Source organism: Ambystoma mexicanum, chromosome 3p (assembly GCF_040938575.1).
Source record: "Ambystoma mexicanum isolate Mex_15411 chromosome 3p, UKY_AmexF1_1, whole genome shotgun sequence".
Classification (NCBI taxonomy): domain Eukaryota; kingdom Metazoa; phylum Chordata; class Amphibia; order Caudata; family Ambystomatidae; genus Ambystoma; species Ambystoma mexicanum.
In genome coordinates, this window is record NC_090925.1 from 583,577,466 (window position 1) to 583,593,609 (window position 16,144).

General features: G+C 42.4%; 1 protein-coding gene across 1 annotated transcript in view; it reads left to right on the plus strand.

The window, feature by feature from the left end:
• The window catches only part of JPH2 (junctophilin 2), a 567,238-nt gene extending 552,150 nt beyond the window's left edge, over positions 1-15,088 (plus strand). Inside the window, exon 6 of the mRNA XM_069651313.1 lies at positions 10,090-15,088. The gene's annotated coding sequence lies outside the window, so the exon portion shown is untranslated. The remainder of the gene's footprint in view (positions 1-10,089) is intronic.
• The last annotated feature ends 1,056 nt before the right edge of the window (positions 15,089-16,144 follow it).

Here is a 16,144-nt window from a genome sequence, read left to right on the forward strand (position 1 = left end):
TAGAATTCCTCATAGTTCGCACACTCGTGTATAGGTTCTCCCTCTGTGACTGGCTCAGCTATGAATGTAGCAGGATTCACAGTTTTACATCGAACTATTTTGATCGATGGGTTAGAGATAATCACCTCATAGGCGGATGCTCTCTGGGATGTCAGTGTGCCCTGTGGTTTCTCTAGTATGGCGAACAGCGAATGTTCAACATATAATGTCATGGAGCACCCCATCACAATGGATGACGCCTTTTCGATAGCGAATGCGGCAAGAGCTAGGTTTTGTTTGCACAGGAAGTGGCCCTGCATAATCGGGTCCAGACTCCCACTGTAATATACTAGGGGCTTGTACCCCAGCGAGGTTCGCTGCGCGAGCACTGCCGTCATAAAATGACCATCAGAGTGTGAGAACAGGTAGAATTCCTCTGCATAATTAGGAATCCCGAGAACTGGGGCCTTACATATTGCCCCCTTGAGTTCTGGAAACCCTTTCTCCATTGCCTCAGTCCATTCAATTTCTCCTTTTGTTGCCTGGGCTTTCTTTAAAGCCTGAAGCAAGGGCTTGGTATACGAGCTGTAGTCAAAGACCCATGCTCTGACATAATTGCACAGGCCTAAGAAGATCTGCATTTGTTTTAACGTGCGCGGCTTGGCCGTGTTCACGATGGCTTCAGCCCTTTCTGGGGTTACCTTTTTCCCCTCATGAGAGATCAGTTGCCCTACGTACAACACCTCCTGTTGACAGTACTGCAACTTTTCCTTATCAACTTTGTATCCCTTTTCAGCCAATATAGTCAATAGCTGGACAGAGACGCGCCTGCATTGCTCTTCAGTGGTGCTGCAGATCAGAATGTCATCTATGTACTGCAAAACAACACTGTCCACCGCAATATTGCCTAGGTCCATTTGCAGGGCTCTGTTGAAAATAGACGGGGACTCGCAATACCCCTGTGGCAACCTCGTACATTTCAGGCGCATTTGTCTGAAGGTAAATGACGTCAAATCCTGAGAGTCACGGTGCAGTGGAATTGAGAAAAATGCATTTTTCAAATCAATCAACGTGAAATATTTTGCCTCGGTGGGTATATTACACAGTATTGTGGATGGATTGGTTACTAGAGGGAACTTGGCTTCAACTATATCGTTTAATGCTCATAAATCTTGGATTAAACGCCAGGACCCTCCCTTTGATTTTTTTACAGGGTAAATCACTGTATTGCAAGGTGACTCTGACGTCACTAAGATGCCCTGCTCCATCATGGCGGAAATTGTCTTCGCGATCCCTTCATCTGCCTCTCTCGACATGGAATATTGTCGCCCGCGTGGTAAAATTGCGCCTGGTTTCAGTTTAATTTTCACTTCACCTGCCCCCTTCAGGAGGCCTACATCATAGGGCCCTGTAGTCCATACCGCGGCAGGCACTTGGGCCATGTCGTCCTCAAAGTATTCTGGACGTACCAGCACCAGCATCATTCTCTGTGGCACCTCCCGTCTGATCATTTTGACCCAAAATGTGAGACTTACTTCCACTCTTGTCTCCTCTAGGTCAGGGTGATCTTCGAACAGATCGTCATCGGTGACATCAGTCACTCGATACCCTTCCTCGATGGCGATAATCGCACACCATTGTCTGCCTTTGTCATCATATCCTTCGACCAATACCACTTTCCCTCGCACTGCAGCAGATAGTATCACTAAGGGAAATACTTGCCCCTCCTCTTCGTGCATGGGTATTCTTGGTCTGAACAGAAACTCATCAGGGGCTCTCACAGTTTTGCCTGCGAGGCCTGGCAGTCCCGCCATAAGCACCCGCAAGCCATATGCAAAGACTTCTGGCTCTAACGGTACAGCTCTCAGGGCTATACGTCCTGAGTATGCTCTGATCATTTCACACACATTTGAATAATGCATTCCTGGGGTGGAGCACACTATACCATTCTCGGTAAACGAGATGGTCATGTTTAATTTAGTCATCAGGTCTCGGCCCAGAATATTTACTGGGGTCTGACGTGAATACAATAGGGGTACATTCATTTTGCGCTCTCCCACTGAGACTGTGAGTGTGTCTGTAAAGGGAACTCTACTATGAGCTCCACTGAAACTCTGAGTATCTATAGCCTCACCAGACAAGGAAAATGTGTCCTCTCGTATGCAGGAGCGCGTTGCACCTGTGTCAACTAAGAAAGAATATTCTGTCCCCCCTATGGTGACATTACCCTTGGTTCCCTGTTAGGGTCTGGTGTCACTAATAGGATAGAGCACATCAGAGTCCCCCGTGAGCTGTCCTATTTCATATATAAGTTTGGCCTACTGTATACTTGTTGATTTCCCCCAGCCCCAGGGTTAACTCCCCCTCCCGAGCTAGTGCCTTGTGCCATTTGCGGTGGTGCCGGCTGGGGTTGTCCCTGAGGCAAGTTCCCCATGTTCGGTGGTTGAACCACTTGCTGTGCACCTTGCTGCACACCTGACGCCTGCGGCTGCACTGAGTAATTTTGTGCACCGCCCTGTTGCGGGACGACAGGCTGATTCACCATGCATGCCCCATCCCTTGGCTGTTTTGCCACATGCCTTGGCTTCTGCACATGCGCACCACGTGTCGTGTCATTCCACACAGCCAACACGCTGGCGGTGGTCGGGCCATCTGTCCACCTGGCATAGCTTGACCGGCCATCTGCGCGTTCTGAGAGCCATTTTGATTATTCTGAAAGCCTTCCTGGTTACCTCGAAACCCTCCCTGATTACTCTGCCATCCTCTTCCTCCAAAGCCCCTTCCTCTTGGGTAAAATCCTGCGTTACCCTGATTATTCTGCAATGGGTTGGTCGCTTGTTGTGCGCTTGGTTCGGCTGGGCTGGTGAGCATGGCTCCCTCAAGAGCATACTTCGAGAGCTTCTTCTGCACTTGCTTCACCTCCTCGCCCTTACGAGTTGCCTCCTTTTTCCGATTCTTTTCTTGCAACAATCTACAGTAGTGTGCAATTGTCAACTGTATTTCGGCCCATGGTTTTGCTTCTACTCCTACCAATTTTTTGAGCTGCTTCTTCACCGGTTCAGGCATAATATGTGGTAGAATACAGGGATAGATTTTGTCCAAGACTCATGCGTTTCGAGCACCCACGCGTCCTGAAAATTCTGGATATAAATCAACGGGTCCTCTGACTCTTCCATTTTTCTAGTCATTATAGCCCCCATATCAGAAGTGTCTGGATATAGCGTTCGCTGCGCTTTCCACAGTGCTGCCCTACAGTTATTAAACGGCGCTCCGTCATGGGAGGTGTTAGTTAGGGTTACCCTAGGATAGCCTGCCCGTTTCCATACATCATCTGCTCTTTCACCAAGTATGGCAATTAGGAGGCCTTTAATGTCCCCTATAACTAAGGTGACACACCCCGTCATTTTCTCTAACTCGTGTATCTACATTCCGGCTCCCGATGTCAGCATTGGAAGATTATTTTTAAGGTTCTCTCGATCCATGCATGGCCATGGAATATACTGTGGTCTGGCTCCCCCCTTTTCTAGCAATGGGAATTGGAATGCACAGTCCTCCTTCTCTTTCCCCATAGCTCTCCGGTCTGTCGCCGGGGTGGCATTCCCAACTTGCCGTCTACCTGGCAATACCCTTAATCTGTCTGCATAGGCAGGTGCTGACGCCCCCCTCTGACCGTGGGGTGTTCCTTCATGTTGGCTGGACTGCGCATCAGACTTCAGTGCCCTACTTGTGGACCCGCTAGCGTCTGACCATCGTACCCCTCGGTCCCCTGTGAGCCGTTTTTTGCACCGACTCCCTTCTTCATGTGCCACATCCTCTGTTTCCCCACCAGAGTCAGATTCTGAATACTCCCAGTTTACACAACTCCTAGCATCTTCTTCGTTCTGCCCAATCTCCAGCCTGTATAGGGACAGTCCCCTGCTCCCACTACTTCGGGTGACATCCTCAGTGTCATATAGCTGAGTGCTCTCTAAGCACTCATCTTCCCTTCCCCCATCGGATATCTGCTCTAGCCCCATCTCGTCGTATATTTTATCAATCGTTTCCCCGATGCTTCTGGTGTCGAAGTCATCTTCAATATTTGTCCCGCTTGTACCTGGTACTGCATCGCTTGCAGGAAAGAATTCTTCTATGTCTTCCATTTCTACTGTAGGATTGGGTTTAATCACTTCCCGCTCCAAATATTCAAGATCCCGTGCCCTCTGTCTGTGCTTACGTTCTATTTGCTCGTATATCTCCTTTCGCTTCTTTACTTCTTCCCTAGCCTTATCTACTTCTCTCATCTGTTCATTTCTACGTTCTTTTGCCCTTCTACTTTCCTCATCTTCACGCATTTTTTACCTTCCTTTCGTGCACTCTCCTTTCTTCCTCCAACCTTAACGTGTTCTGCCTGTACTTTTTATAGGCTGCGTACTGTGTGCGACTGAGCGGTATTCCTTGCTCTTCGCGATGTAATTGTTCTCGCCTATCTTTCTTTCTAGTCCTTTCATCTCTTTCTTCCATACCTGTCTCTTTCTCTCTCCTTTGCGTCTCATCAGACTTCTCCGTGGGCCTCAAATCATCACTTCCTTTTCCATCTAACTTCAGTAATATTTGACCTCCCATCCATTTGTCTTTCGCAATTCCTATCTCATCACCTCTACCTTCATTTCCTTTATGTTTATTTCCCTCTTTCTCCTTATCTGGAGGTGCACAACTCCGTGCCCAATCTTTACCTTTATCTCTGCATCTCTCTTTGTCCCTTGAAACTGCGGAGGCAATATTGTTTTCCTGTTCTTTTCCCTTATTATCGTCACTACTGTACGTAGGCGATTCATATGCGGGGTTGCTATACCCCGTGGCTTCTTTAAGTTCTCTTTGTGGGTACAGACCCTCTGACTTGCTTCCTTCAATGACTGGCTCAGGCGGGGCAGGTGGCACGGTAGGCGTCTCACCACCCACTGTACATACATTTAGTATCCAGTCTGTGGGTGGTTCTTCCACCTTCCTTTCTTCAAACATTTTCCACAACTCTAGAACAGCAAGACGTTTCTCTAACTTCTTGCCCGAATATGTGGCATGTAGGAAGGTAGTCATGTACTGTAAAACAGCCTTAGAGAGTGACCCGTTCTGGGGCCACGGCATAAACATCTTATTGGCGGTAACCTTAACCCACTCCGTGCTGTATTTCTTTAGTTTGGGTGCATGTTTGGGCAGTTGCATGCACAAATGCTCAAGCGGGGTAACTTCCTCCATTTTTAATTTCGTCACTAACAGTATTTACACAGTTCTTTAACCCTCCAATGGTATGAGCGAACACCACATATGCAAGCTCCAATCCAATCTTTTCCCACCAAAATGTATACTAACAATTTACTCAAAACCCATCAATTCAAAGGCAATTCCCTCTTAGTTACAGAATCGCGTAAAGCCAAAATGCATTTCAACCAATCATTAATACAATTATTTTACATTTGACGTACAACAAGACACATATGACAGACACTCGACAGACTAGACGGACACCAGCTGGTCATACATATACCTGCCTTCTAATCAATACCCTGTAATGGGATGTGAACGAACCCCTTTGATGCCGTCTTTAATCATCACCGTAGCCTAAATTGTCCCCCCACTGTGGGCTATGGGTTCACTTTCCTTCTGACCACTCTTTAAAGCGCAGGAATAAGGCGAATCCTTACGTTTTTTTCTCAGGTGCCCCCCATCGTTATTTTTTGTCTCAGGTGCCCCCCTGGTAATCCTTACGTTTTGTCTCAGGTGCCCCCTGGTAATCCTTACGTTTTATCTCAGGTGTCTCCCCGGTATCCACTCTTTATTTCTTATGCCCGAGTCATTACCCCTATATATATATATATATTCTCCTCTACTTCTAACTACTTTATTTTTTCTCTGCCACCCTCCGTTACCTTTCCCTTACTTACTCTAATGCCTACAAGACATTTGCCAAAGTAACAAGTTTGTTGTTTCACTCACTGATCGCATCTTTTCCTCTCTGGAACTTCGGGATCACCGCCCCTTCCTCTTCCCGCTTTTAAGGTTTTCGTCCGATCCGCTGCCCGTGGGAATGAGAAGGGTTATGCTTGGAAAGGCGGGTTCCTTCAGACCCACTGCAGATTTTTAAAGTTTTACTCTATCATTGTCCACGGGAAGCTTCTCAGTCTACTCAGCTGGAATGGCGAAAGGACTTGTGATCTTACCGAAGGACTAGAGTTACTTTGTGCCATCGGTCGATGGCCGAAACCATCCTCACGCAACCAAGTGTTCAGGAGGAGAGGAATTCACTGATGGGCCCATAGATCAGGGCTCACCCTGTAGAACTTGTAAGACAAGATAGCTGCACCAGGTGAGGACAGGGGTGCAGGATTCACTTACTCCAACACGACTCAATAATGAGGACTCAGTAAGTTGGCAAAGGGAAGTCTGTTTAATGACAATTACATCAAACAGAGAAACAAATGGAAATCAGCAGCATTGCGATCACCTGTCTCGTTCTGACTTCCTCGAACTTCAGTCGAACAGCAATTCCTATAGGCAAAAATCGTCATCACTGACGTCTAATTTCTATAAAAAATCATCATGCAATATAATTGGTTAGGAAAGGTAACTTAAGTATAGGTGTTATATCTATATATGATAATAGGGCATGCGGATTGGATAACTCTTATCGGGTGGGCGTCTACGCCCATCCCTCTACATTACGCGTGATAGACGTCACTACAACTATGACGTCCTATTGGTTACAATATCTATAGGACTCCAGATAACTTGGTCCATTGTGATTGGGCAGGTTACACCCCTAGACATACATTTCCACTTTTAATTAGCAGCATGCAGAATGGACACCCCTGTGCCTGGTGTCCCAAGTTTCACCCTGCCTCCCTTCCATCAATCAGTGTTTTAGGGCGATGTGTCAATTAGTTGGCTAAGGATGGCCTCGAAACTGTAGTCTCTTATCAGGAAAAGTTATGGCATCCTCGGGTCCTGGATGCCATCAGGCGATGGTACTTTTTCGCGCCTGGCTGTTCACATGTTAGTTCACCATGAATCTGCTTCAGTTTCCAGCTTTTAGTGCATTTAATTCTGTGTCAGCCTAGCCACCTCCATAGGCCCCCCTTATCTTGATCTTCATGAGGCAGGCTGGTATGCTCTGAAGTTGGAGTCTTGTGAGCTGACTCTATCCTCCCCTTCTCTGGTTGACCTCGATTTCCTAGGCATGAGCCGCTCTTTGTTGAGTTTCAATTCCGCTCCTTCTCTTGCCTTTGGCTGGGTTTCGAAACTTGGCCTGTCAGGCCTCTGGCCGCCTGGGTACATTTCTGCTTTTACAAAATGGAGTTGCACTTGTATAATGTGCCTTATTGAGGTAGATATATGGTTGGCGCTTGCCGCTCTGTCTTCTACTAAGCATTGCAAGCAGTATCGATTTCTTAGCATCTTGCGTTTCAAGCCTATTTACACACGTTTAACCGGACGGTTGCTTCCATCTTGTCTCGTAGCACTGTTTCCTCACGTTGTAACATTGTCTCCTCTCTGTGTCTATTCCATTCATTTTCGTAGTTACTCACACTGGCGTGTTATCTTCGATAGCTGCTTTTATTCATTCACAGGTTTGTTCAGGCCCTTGTGTCATTTCCACTGGCCTTCCATTAAGGCTTTTGGGGTCTCTTCGTGGACCGTGTGTAGGTACTCCTCATTTCGTATCAGTGGCTGGTATGGCTCTCTAAAAGGGTACCATGCTGCCCAGGGTTGTCTGTTTATGGGTGCTTCAACCCGTATGGATCTTCTGATGTATACTGGGCAGAGTCCTAGTGCAGCTCTTTGTAGGTTCATTTGCTCTTCATACGTCACATACCTTGGCGAGTACGCTCCTGTTATCTCGAAATGAGAGGAAGGGGTGCGGGCCATGTCTGGGACCTCCTCTACAACACACACATACACACACACACACACGCACGCACGCACACGCAACCACAGACCTTTCATTTACCAAATGTGTGCTTGTGTGTATTCTCACACCCCTCTGTGCAGATTGTCATATATCCAGAGAGAAGATGATAGACCCAGATTAAAGGTGACATATGTAATTTATTGTCCATTCAATATTTCTGTGACACAAAGTAATCCTCTATTTACCTTCATATAGGATGTAGCTTCAGCTAAACAATATCAAGCTTAAAGCCATAAAGGTCTTCTTGCTACTTATTAACATTTGCTGTAGAGTGACACATTTTCATTCTAAAATCGATCCCACAGTTCCCCGGAGGACTTCATCTAATGGTTCATTTTGGGGAATAATGTGCATATTTTCCTATAGTCCATTGCAATTCTCCATGATGCCAGTGATGAGTACTTCAATGTTTGGAAACAAAATGATCCATCATACCACTCCTTTAAGGCTCTTGCATAAATTACAGAATCATTTTCAAATTGTATGTAGTTATATGCACAAGAAAATGGGTAAGAAGAGGAGATAGTTAAATATTTCATTGGATTGGACCTTTCAAATCTAATTGTAGAAACCACAAAGCTGTGGCTGACCTCATATGTTATGATTGGTTATTTATAACACGCTAAACACCCAGAAGTTTCTAAGCGCGGACCCGGGATCGAACCTGGGTTGCTCCGTGTTGTCTTGCTTCCAAGGTGAGCAAGTTGCCCCTGAGCTATCCTCCGAGACAATCGTAAGAGACAGTGGTTTGTCCAATAGAAAGTTGGCACAAGAAGATGTACATCTATGGAAGCGCGAAAACAATTCTAGACAACATTAAGACAATACTTAAGCCAAGTGCTGAGAGCAATAAATACAGTGTGAGGGTGTTGCACCAAAGTTGTCTATGATTGCTTGGTTCGCAAAAAAATGCAATTACGCGCCCTGTCATGTCTCGTATTGTCTCATAGCATAACTGACTGCAGATGGGAACATTTTGTAAATAATCTGGCAAAATAGTTATCACATTATATTAAAGGGATGGATAACCAAGAGCATGGATTTGGACTGGGAAAAGAGCTAGAGAAAGAATGTTAACGTTTTCTCCACTCTGATTATTGCAGCAGAGCTAGTTTGGTCTAGCGGATCCTACATTTTTAAGATGCTGAGAAAGCTTTTGATGGGATCTGCTGGGCCTTGAGTCCCAAACATGAGACAGAGTATCAATTGAATGTGACAAGCACATTTTGGAAAATTTTGATTAGCTACATTAATGCTTTTCATTCATAAATAGTAACATTTCTAATTAATTGTATGATGAGTTCTATCACATTTTGGATAAAGAATTGTATTCAGAATTGTGGATGGTGTAACTGTTCTAGTAAATAAAAATGCAATTTATCTTGAACGTTATCTCTGCAAATCACAAATATTTTTCATTGGTTCAATAATTGCTAAGAATAATTATTTTCACAGCATAACAGTATTTTTACTTACAAAGCATTGATATTTTTCTTTCAACAGAGAGAAAAGAAAATTAATACAGTGTTCATGCTCCGGAAAATAATGTATACAACTAGAATTTGTTTTTTTTCTCACATTATTTAGAAATCATTCCAGTAGGGATTTTGTTTCATAAACAGATTGTAAACAATGCCTTTCCTCTGCGCCAAATATATGGATTGAACATGAAAACAGGTTGACAATGTTTTGATCCTAAATAGGCTGTGTAAAGATCTTCAAAATGACCTGGGTACATTGTGTTGTTGTTCTTCAGAGATGTATGGGGAAAACACATTGCGGTTACTAAAATCAAAACTGCAGTAACAATTCTAATAAAAAACTTGAAACTGGATAGAGATTATACCATAGCAGACTACTATTACCAGGGTGTCTATTAAAAAACCTAAGGCACCACACAGACCTAAGAAAGTTACTTATTCTTTGTGATGCTAAATAATATTGAATTATATTTATGTGCTCATGCCCAAACTTCCCATGGAACATTCTGTCATATAGGTACAAGATACCTGTTATTGTCGTATGGCTTGTCTTTCAAAATATTTCCCTCTTAATCATTGCTAAAAATACACATGCATGTAACGGGTCAATGCATAACTTCATGTTTGCCCATTCCCACTCTTTTAACATTAATGGTTTTCGCCATGTTATTTCAATGTTCTCAACAGGAAAACTCAATGATCTGGTGAAACAAGCCATACTGAGACATCGCAGAGGAAGAATGGAAGAAGAGTTACTGCTGCATGATGGAAAGTCAAAAACACAAAGCGTCTGATAGTTTGTTATTCTTCACTGATGCTCACCTGAGGCTGACCTCAACAGGCGATGGCGAAATGATGGATCTCGACTTATATTATCTTTTTGTATGAAGAAGCAGTTGTCTTACAATCTGTTCACTATGTCAGCTGCTTGTATATTCTCAGAAAGATGGATTCGGTTGGAGAGCAACCGTAAAAGCAGTAAGATGAAAGATGACCTTGGGTGACTTACTGAAATAGGTTTCTCAAACAACATAAGGGGAATTTAGGACTTTTTTCAAAATTACACAGATGTGAATAGAAGGATTTATATGCTGTCTCTAGCTGGTTATTCTTTAGTATGAAAATCGGAATACAACCACATTTTAATAAAGCATTGCAATGCTGAATTCACTACTGTGACCTACATTGTTTTCCCTTTATTTTATGGGATTTTTTTCTTTTGGTTGCAAAGCATAAGGGATGATTAGGATGAGAAGGCATAATATTTATATAAGCATTTAATGCCAAAGGCACTTTGTGCAGAGCCCTCGTTTTCATGATATTAGTAGAGTTTGTATTTGCCTTAGAATCCAGGGAATTGGAAAAAGTCTAAACAATTGCAATGTTGGTATTATTCCAATATATTTATTTTAACTGTGTATGGTTGTCAAAGAATATCTAAGGGTTTCTGAGGCAACATGGCAGGTGGCTGTTGGTTTATAGGCCCATCAATGTTGGGGGTATAATTGCCCTTGTTTATAGTATGCATATGGTGCTTATAGTATGCATACGGCCTTTGGGGGTACTGAAAAGTTGGCAATAGTTATAGTTCCCCAGGCCATATTGTGGCGACCATTCTCCCAGTACGAGTTATAAGGCTACAGCACCATGCTAGCTGGACTCTTTCCATGGCCATACTGCCACATATGATGCCATTTACTTGTTACATATATTTTTTACATGTATTTCACAATCACATGAGATCATTGCTGTTTGAATGCACAGTCTAGTGCACCTTGTGTGTTCTATGTACGTTTCCACAATAGAACCTATTTATCGCAAATGTGCTCTATCAAATGACTTGATTTTTTTTTTAAGGGAAAAGGTTTTCTTCTAACCCGTGCACAGATGAAGCTGCCCCTTAGCACCCGTTTGTGTAAACTTCATCAATGTGTATAATCATTGATCCTGTTTGTTTCTTAATGTCTGCATCTTATTTATATTCGCTTGGAATTACTTGATATTTGAAAAAAACAAAAAAACATCACTGTCCCTTATCCAAAAGGAAAATGGGCATTTTTGTATTCTGTGTATGACAGCTTTAATGAGATTATGTTTCTAATGTTGCCCTCATTCAATTCATTAATGAGAGAGTGATGCATATCATAAATTGAACTCAATTGAGTCATTCAGCATTTTCAGGAATCCATATGCACCACATAAGGTCACTTCTGTTGAATAATAGGAGATTAAGAGAGCTAAGATTGTAAATGGATCAGTTCTGCTGTGTGATCTACAGAGTTAGGCAAATTCTCCCAAACCATGCATGTTCTTTAAAGGTACTTGCCAGGCTACAAATGTGCATGGCTATCTTCTCCCGTAAAAGGATATTCTGAGCATTTGCATCCAGGATCTTAGTGCATCGCATTGTGAGTCTGTGACAAAGGAGCAAGTTGCCTTCCTAGTGACATCATGGGATTTATTTAATGAGACCTCTTCTAACACTTGAAAGTTCAGAGCAACAAGACAATTGCCTGAATCGTAGAGATGCTGTTTGCTGTAGTTGATTGCTAGAATGAATAGTCAGAGCCAAAGGCTGATTAATGACAAAGCAACAGTGTTCTACTTCTCTCCATCCCTTTCACCATTATCCGCTCTCCTGTCACTGTCAAGTTGTATGCTTGGCATTGCCCTCGCCAAAGGACATCTCCAATAGACACACATTCCCGGGTCGTAAAGGTTCCTCATGGGAAGGCAGCTTGAAAAGTGACACTGATACAAAAACCAGGTAGGGAAGGGTTCAAGTTAGGCAAATGAAAATTCTTTGCATATTCAGAGGGATAGTGCCCTCAAAAGCTGTTGTTTGAGAGAGCATTGTGAAGGAGTCAAGGAGATGTGTGATGGCAGGGATGCGGTTTAAGGCCTGTATCACCCAAGAGCCTGCTAATGCATGAATGGAAGCACGCACCAAATCACAGACTGCAATATAATGAACCCCTAAACGAGGTTCGATAAACCTTCTCGCCCAATCAAGTGTGTTGTGTTCTGCATGCATTTTTAGGACTTCCACTCTTGGGCACAGGTGGGGTGGCAGTGACTTTGTCCTGGAAGATACATTTCAGATCAATATCACTCCTTGGCTGGGCAGTAATATTGGATACAGAAAGTGAGGAGGCAAAGGCTGTAAAGCCACTTTCCTCCATTTAGTTTTTCTATTGAATGATTACGAATTTCACAGGGTTCACCATAAAATGTGCCCTTTTTAATGTGTTTATACGAAGCTTGCTGACAAGAGTGACTGTGCATTCTTGACCCCTTCATTTACAACAGTCTAAAATGAATAATCCTCAATGTTTACAAATGTCCTAATGCATATCCAATGGTATTTGCTCCATGATTACAGGAACAAAGAGATAGTTTAATCATCACTATAGTTGCTCAGTGTAAAATGATGTCAATTATCAAAGAAGATATGTTAATTTTTGGGTCAATAATGCTATGCCTCCTTGCAAAGTAATGTTTACTGATATGTCACAACAACTCTAGCACTAACCCTTGGAATTAATCTGGGGCCTAATTAGTCACCACCATTCCTAATTTGCTAAATAGTTGTGGCTCTGCTAACATCTATTGTATTTTCCACAACCGTGGTGCATAGATCCCCTGTATGCTTTCACCGACATACACTCAGCATTACATTTGACCGTGCCGACCCAAAAAAGAAAAATAAAGAATACACTTTAGTGTAATTAATATTCTTGTGAGTTTAGCTCTCACACCAGGAAACACATTATCTATTTCTCAGATCCCTCTTACATTCATGAGTAAATTCATTGTTTTATGGACATGTCATAGGTTAATCTAGGCTCGCCAGAATTTTTTAATAATGTCAGTGTGTCTTAAGATTGACAAATGAATGGAAGCTAGTAAGATTTGTTGAGTGCTGTTGACTGTTTGTAAATGTATCATGTATGCCACCCTTTTCTTAGGTTGTTATTTTGAAACAATTTACATTCACTTCTGTCTGTTAATGTATGTTTTAAGAGCATTTTAATGTGCTGCAGCACAACGATTTTGGTATAATCGTGAATGACAATATGGTACCAAAAAAAAACAAAAGTTAACCATCTACCCATACACATTTCTATTTGACTATCTCCACATTGAATACTTTTTTGATTCACACATCAAAGATATTTCTCAGACAGCAGAATAATTATATGTTTTGTTTTTATATTTTTTAATTGAGTTTATTTTTGTAGCGTGCTCCTTTTAGCAGTGTTAACAAGGAGTTTGAAAAGTGATAAAAACTATTCCTAATATTGTTCTCCATGCTTGTCTTATGGACGCATCATATTTAGTTTCAGATACAGGGTAGAGACTTTCACCCCTAAGAAAATAGCATACTTTCAGCAACATATGAGGATGCTTAAACATGTTTCATTTCTCTGTGTTAAGTTTGTCTTTATCAGGTCATTGACAGCAGAAGATCATACAGTTTCTCTCTAGTTTATTTGATCAGGAAGGAGTGGTTCATTTAAATTCGCTCACCCCAACATATAGGACAGCCAGTGGTTACCACTGCCAAGATTCGCACGCTACTGAAAATTCATTCAGTTCCATCTTTTTCTTCAAGGGAATTGTCTCCTCCTCGCCAACAAAAACACAAATTAGAAAGATAGAATGTTCAAGGTTGGCCATACAAGACTGGTATACATGATTGTTATGTTCTGTTTCTTTTTTGTCTCCCTGCCACATGCCTAGCTTTCCCCTGTGTACATAATATAAATACCTCATGTCCAGAATTGCGAACAAGTTATAGGAGTAAGGCAAATTTAATTAAACTTGGCAAAAGCTGCTTTCAAGTTTCAGTGTATTCTAAAAATGTGATCAGTGATGAAATGACAGATTTGCTACTGCTTCTGCTAATGCAACAGGACTGTTATGAAATCTGCATTCATTGTAAAGCCATATGAAAGTGCATACATTATGTATGCATATGTTCATATGTACATCCGTTTATATCGATTTGTGCGTGTGTGTATATTTCTAAATGTTTACATATATATACACATATAAAAATATATGTGTACATTTATACTTATACACATGTAAATAAATACATATGTGTATCCAAATTAACATATATGAACATAATGCTGTAGTTTGACTGCAAATATATTCACATTCATGTGACATATATTTATATCAATATGCATACATATACACACACACACGGGCGTGTGTGCGTGTGTGTGTGTCTGTGCATGTGTGTTTCATCACCTTAATGAGAGGCATATATTTCACACTAAGCACAACATGAAACCTCTTAAAATGAATGCCAATCTCGATTTTATTGATTTTCTTAAGCATGTTTGCACTTTTTGTGTGCTTTTTTCAGAACACTTTTCTGATAAACTAGTTAGATTTGCTTACATTTTTAGATTGTGTAAAACACATTTTCAATTGTATGTTTTGCTGAGAATTGGCAAATTCGCCTCACACCGAATGAATTCATATTGTTAGAGTCAGCATCCAGCTTTTGCAGGTCTTACAAAAATTCAAGCACATTTCATCTGTCTCACTGAACAACTACATGTTTGAACATTTGTATTCAGTTATATGTTACACTGTCCATCATTCTGTTCTGTCAAATGTTGTGCTGGATTACGTGCAATAATAAACAGTTTCATGCTCACGTTCAAAATGTATCATTTTTTCACATGTGTTATTAATTATGTATTGCAAACTTGCTTCCTCGCAACAATAGCCTTTTAGCTAGCTTTTGGGTAATCTTCACTCTCAGAAGCAGCCATGTATGCCATGCATTACAACATAAACATTGAAATGCACTTTATTTGAAATAATTCAGCATGCTTCATTGTAGATAGAAACCAGTGGAATCTGATGAATTAGTTAATTGGAGGTGCTATTTACCATGAATATGTGGGAGAGACTGAGTGTAGCAGGGAGACTGAACCAACCCAAAGAGAGTCCTGAGGGATTTCCCCATGCCAACGTTTTTGTTAAATAATTGTTTAAAATGGTGAATTTTCGGCACACTTTGGGCCTGATTCATGGAAATGGGCGTGGAGATCCTGCAAAGCCTGCGCGCTGAGAAGGACTGTGCACAGCTCGTCGCGCATAAGAAAATCTTTGCAATTGTCCACTCAAAGTAATCCAATGAGCAGGCCGTGGACGGCACGGCCATGGCACGCCCACACGCAGAGCCATTCATGCCATGGAAACAAACCTTTGCACACTCCTCACGTGTGAAGCAATGCACCCCGCATCCAGGCAAGTACCCCAGCGGGAGTGCATGGGGTCCACCGTAATTATTCCCAGCACCCCCCAACATGTGTACCACGCATCGTAAAAATCATCATTTTCAGGTAAAAATGCGTGCAAACCCCTGTAAGCGATTCCTGCACCGCACTACACTGCTTACAAGCACCCCAAAGTGCAATCGGGACCCCGACGTCGTGCATGCACCCCTAAATCTGACACCCGATCTGACCTCTGCACAGAGATTCCTATATGTAAGTGCATGTATGCCTGCCTCTGTCTGGTGGATAGATCAAGTGCATTGCATGGCCATTTCCTTGATGAAAGGTTACATGGACCGATCCATGAATAGGCTCGGTTATGTGCATTTGTGGCCATGCAAAGGACTGCCTGCCAGCTGTCCCTCGTAACGCCCACATTTTCCCTTGTTCTTCCATATTTTGTGTGTTTCGCCCTCTACTCTCTTCTATGCACAGGC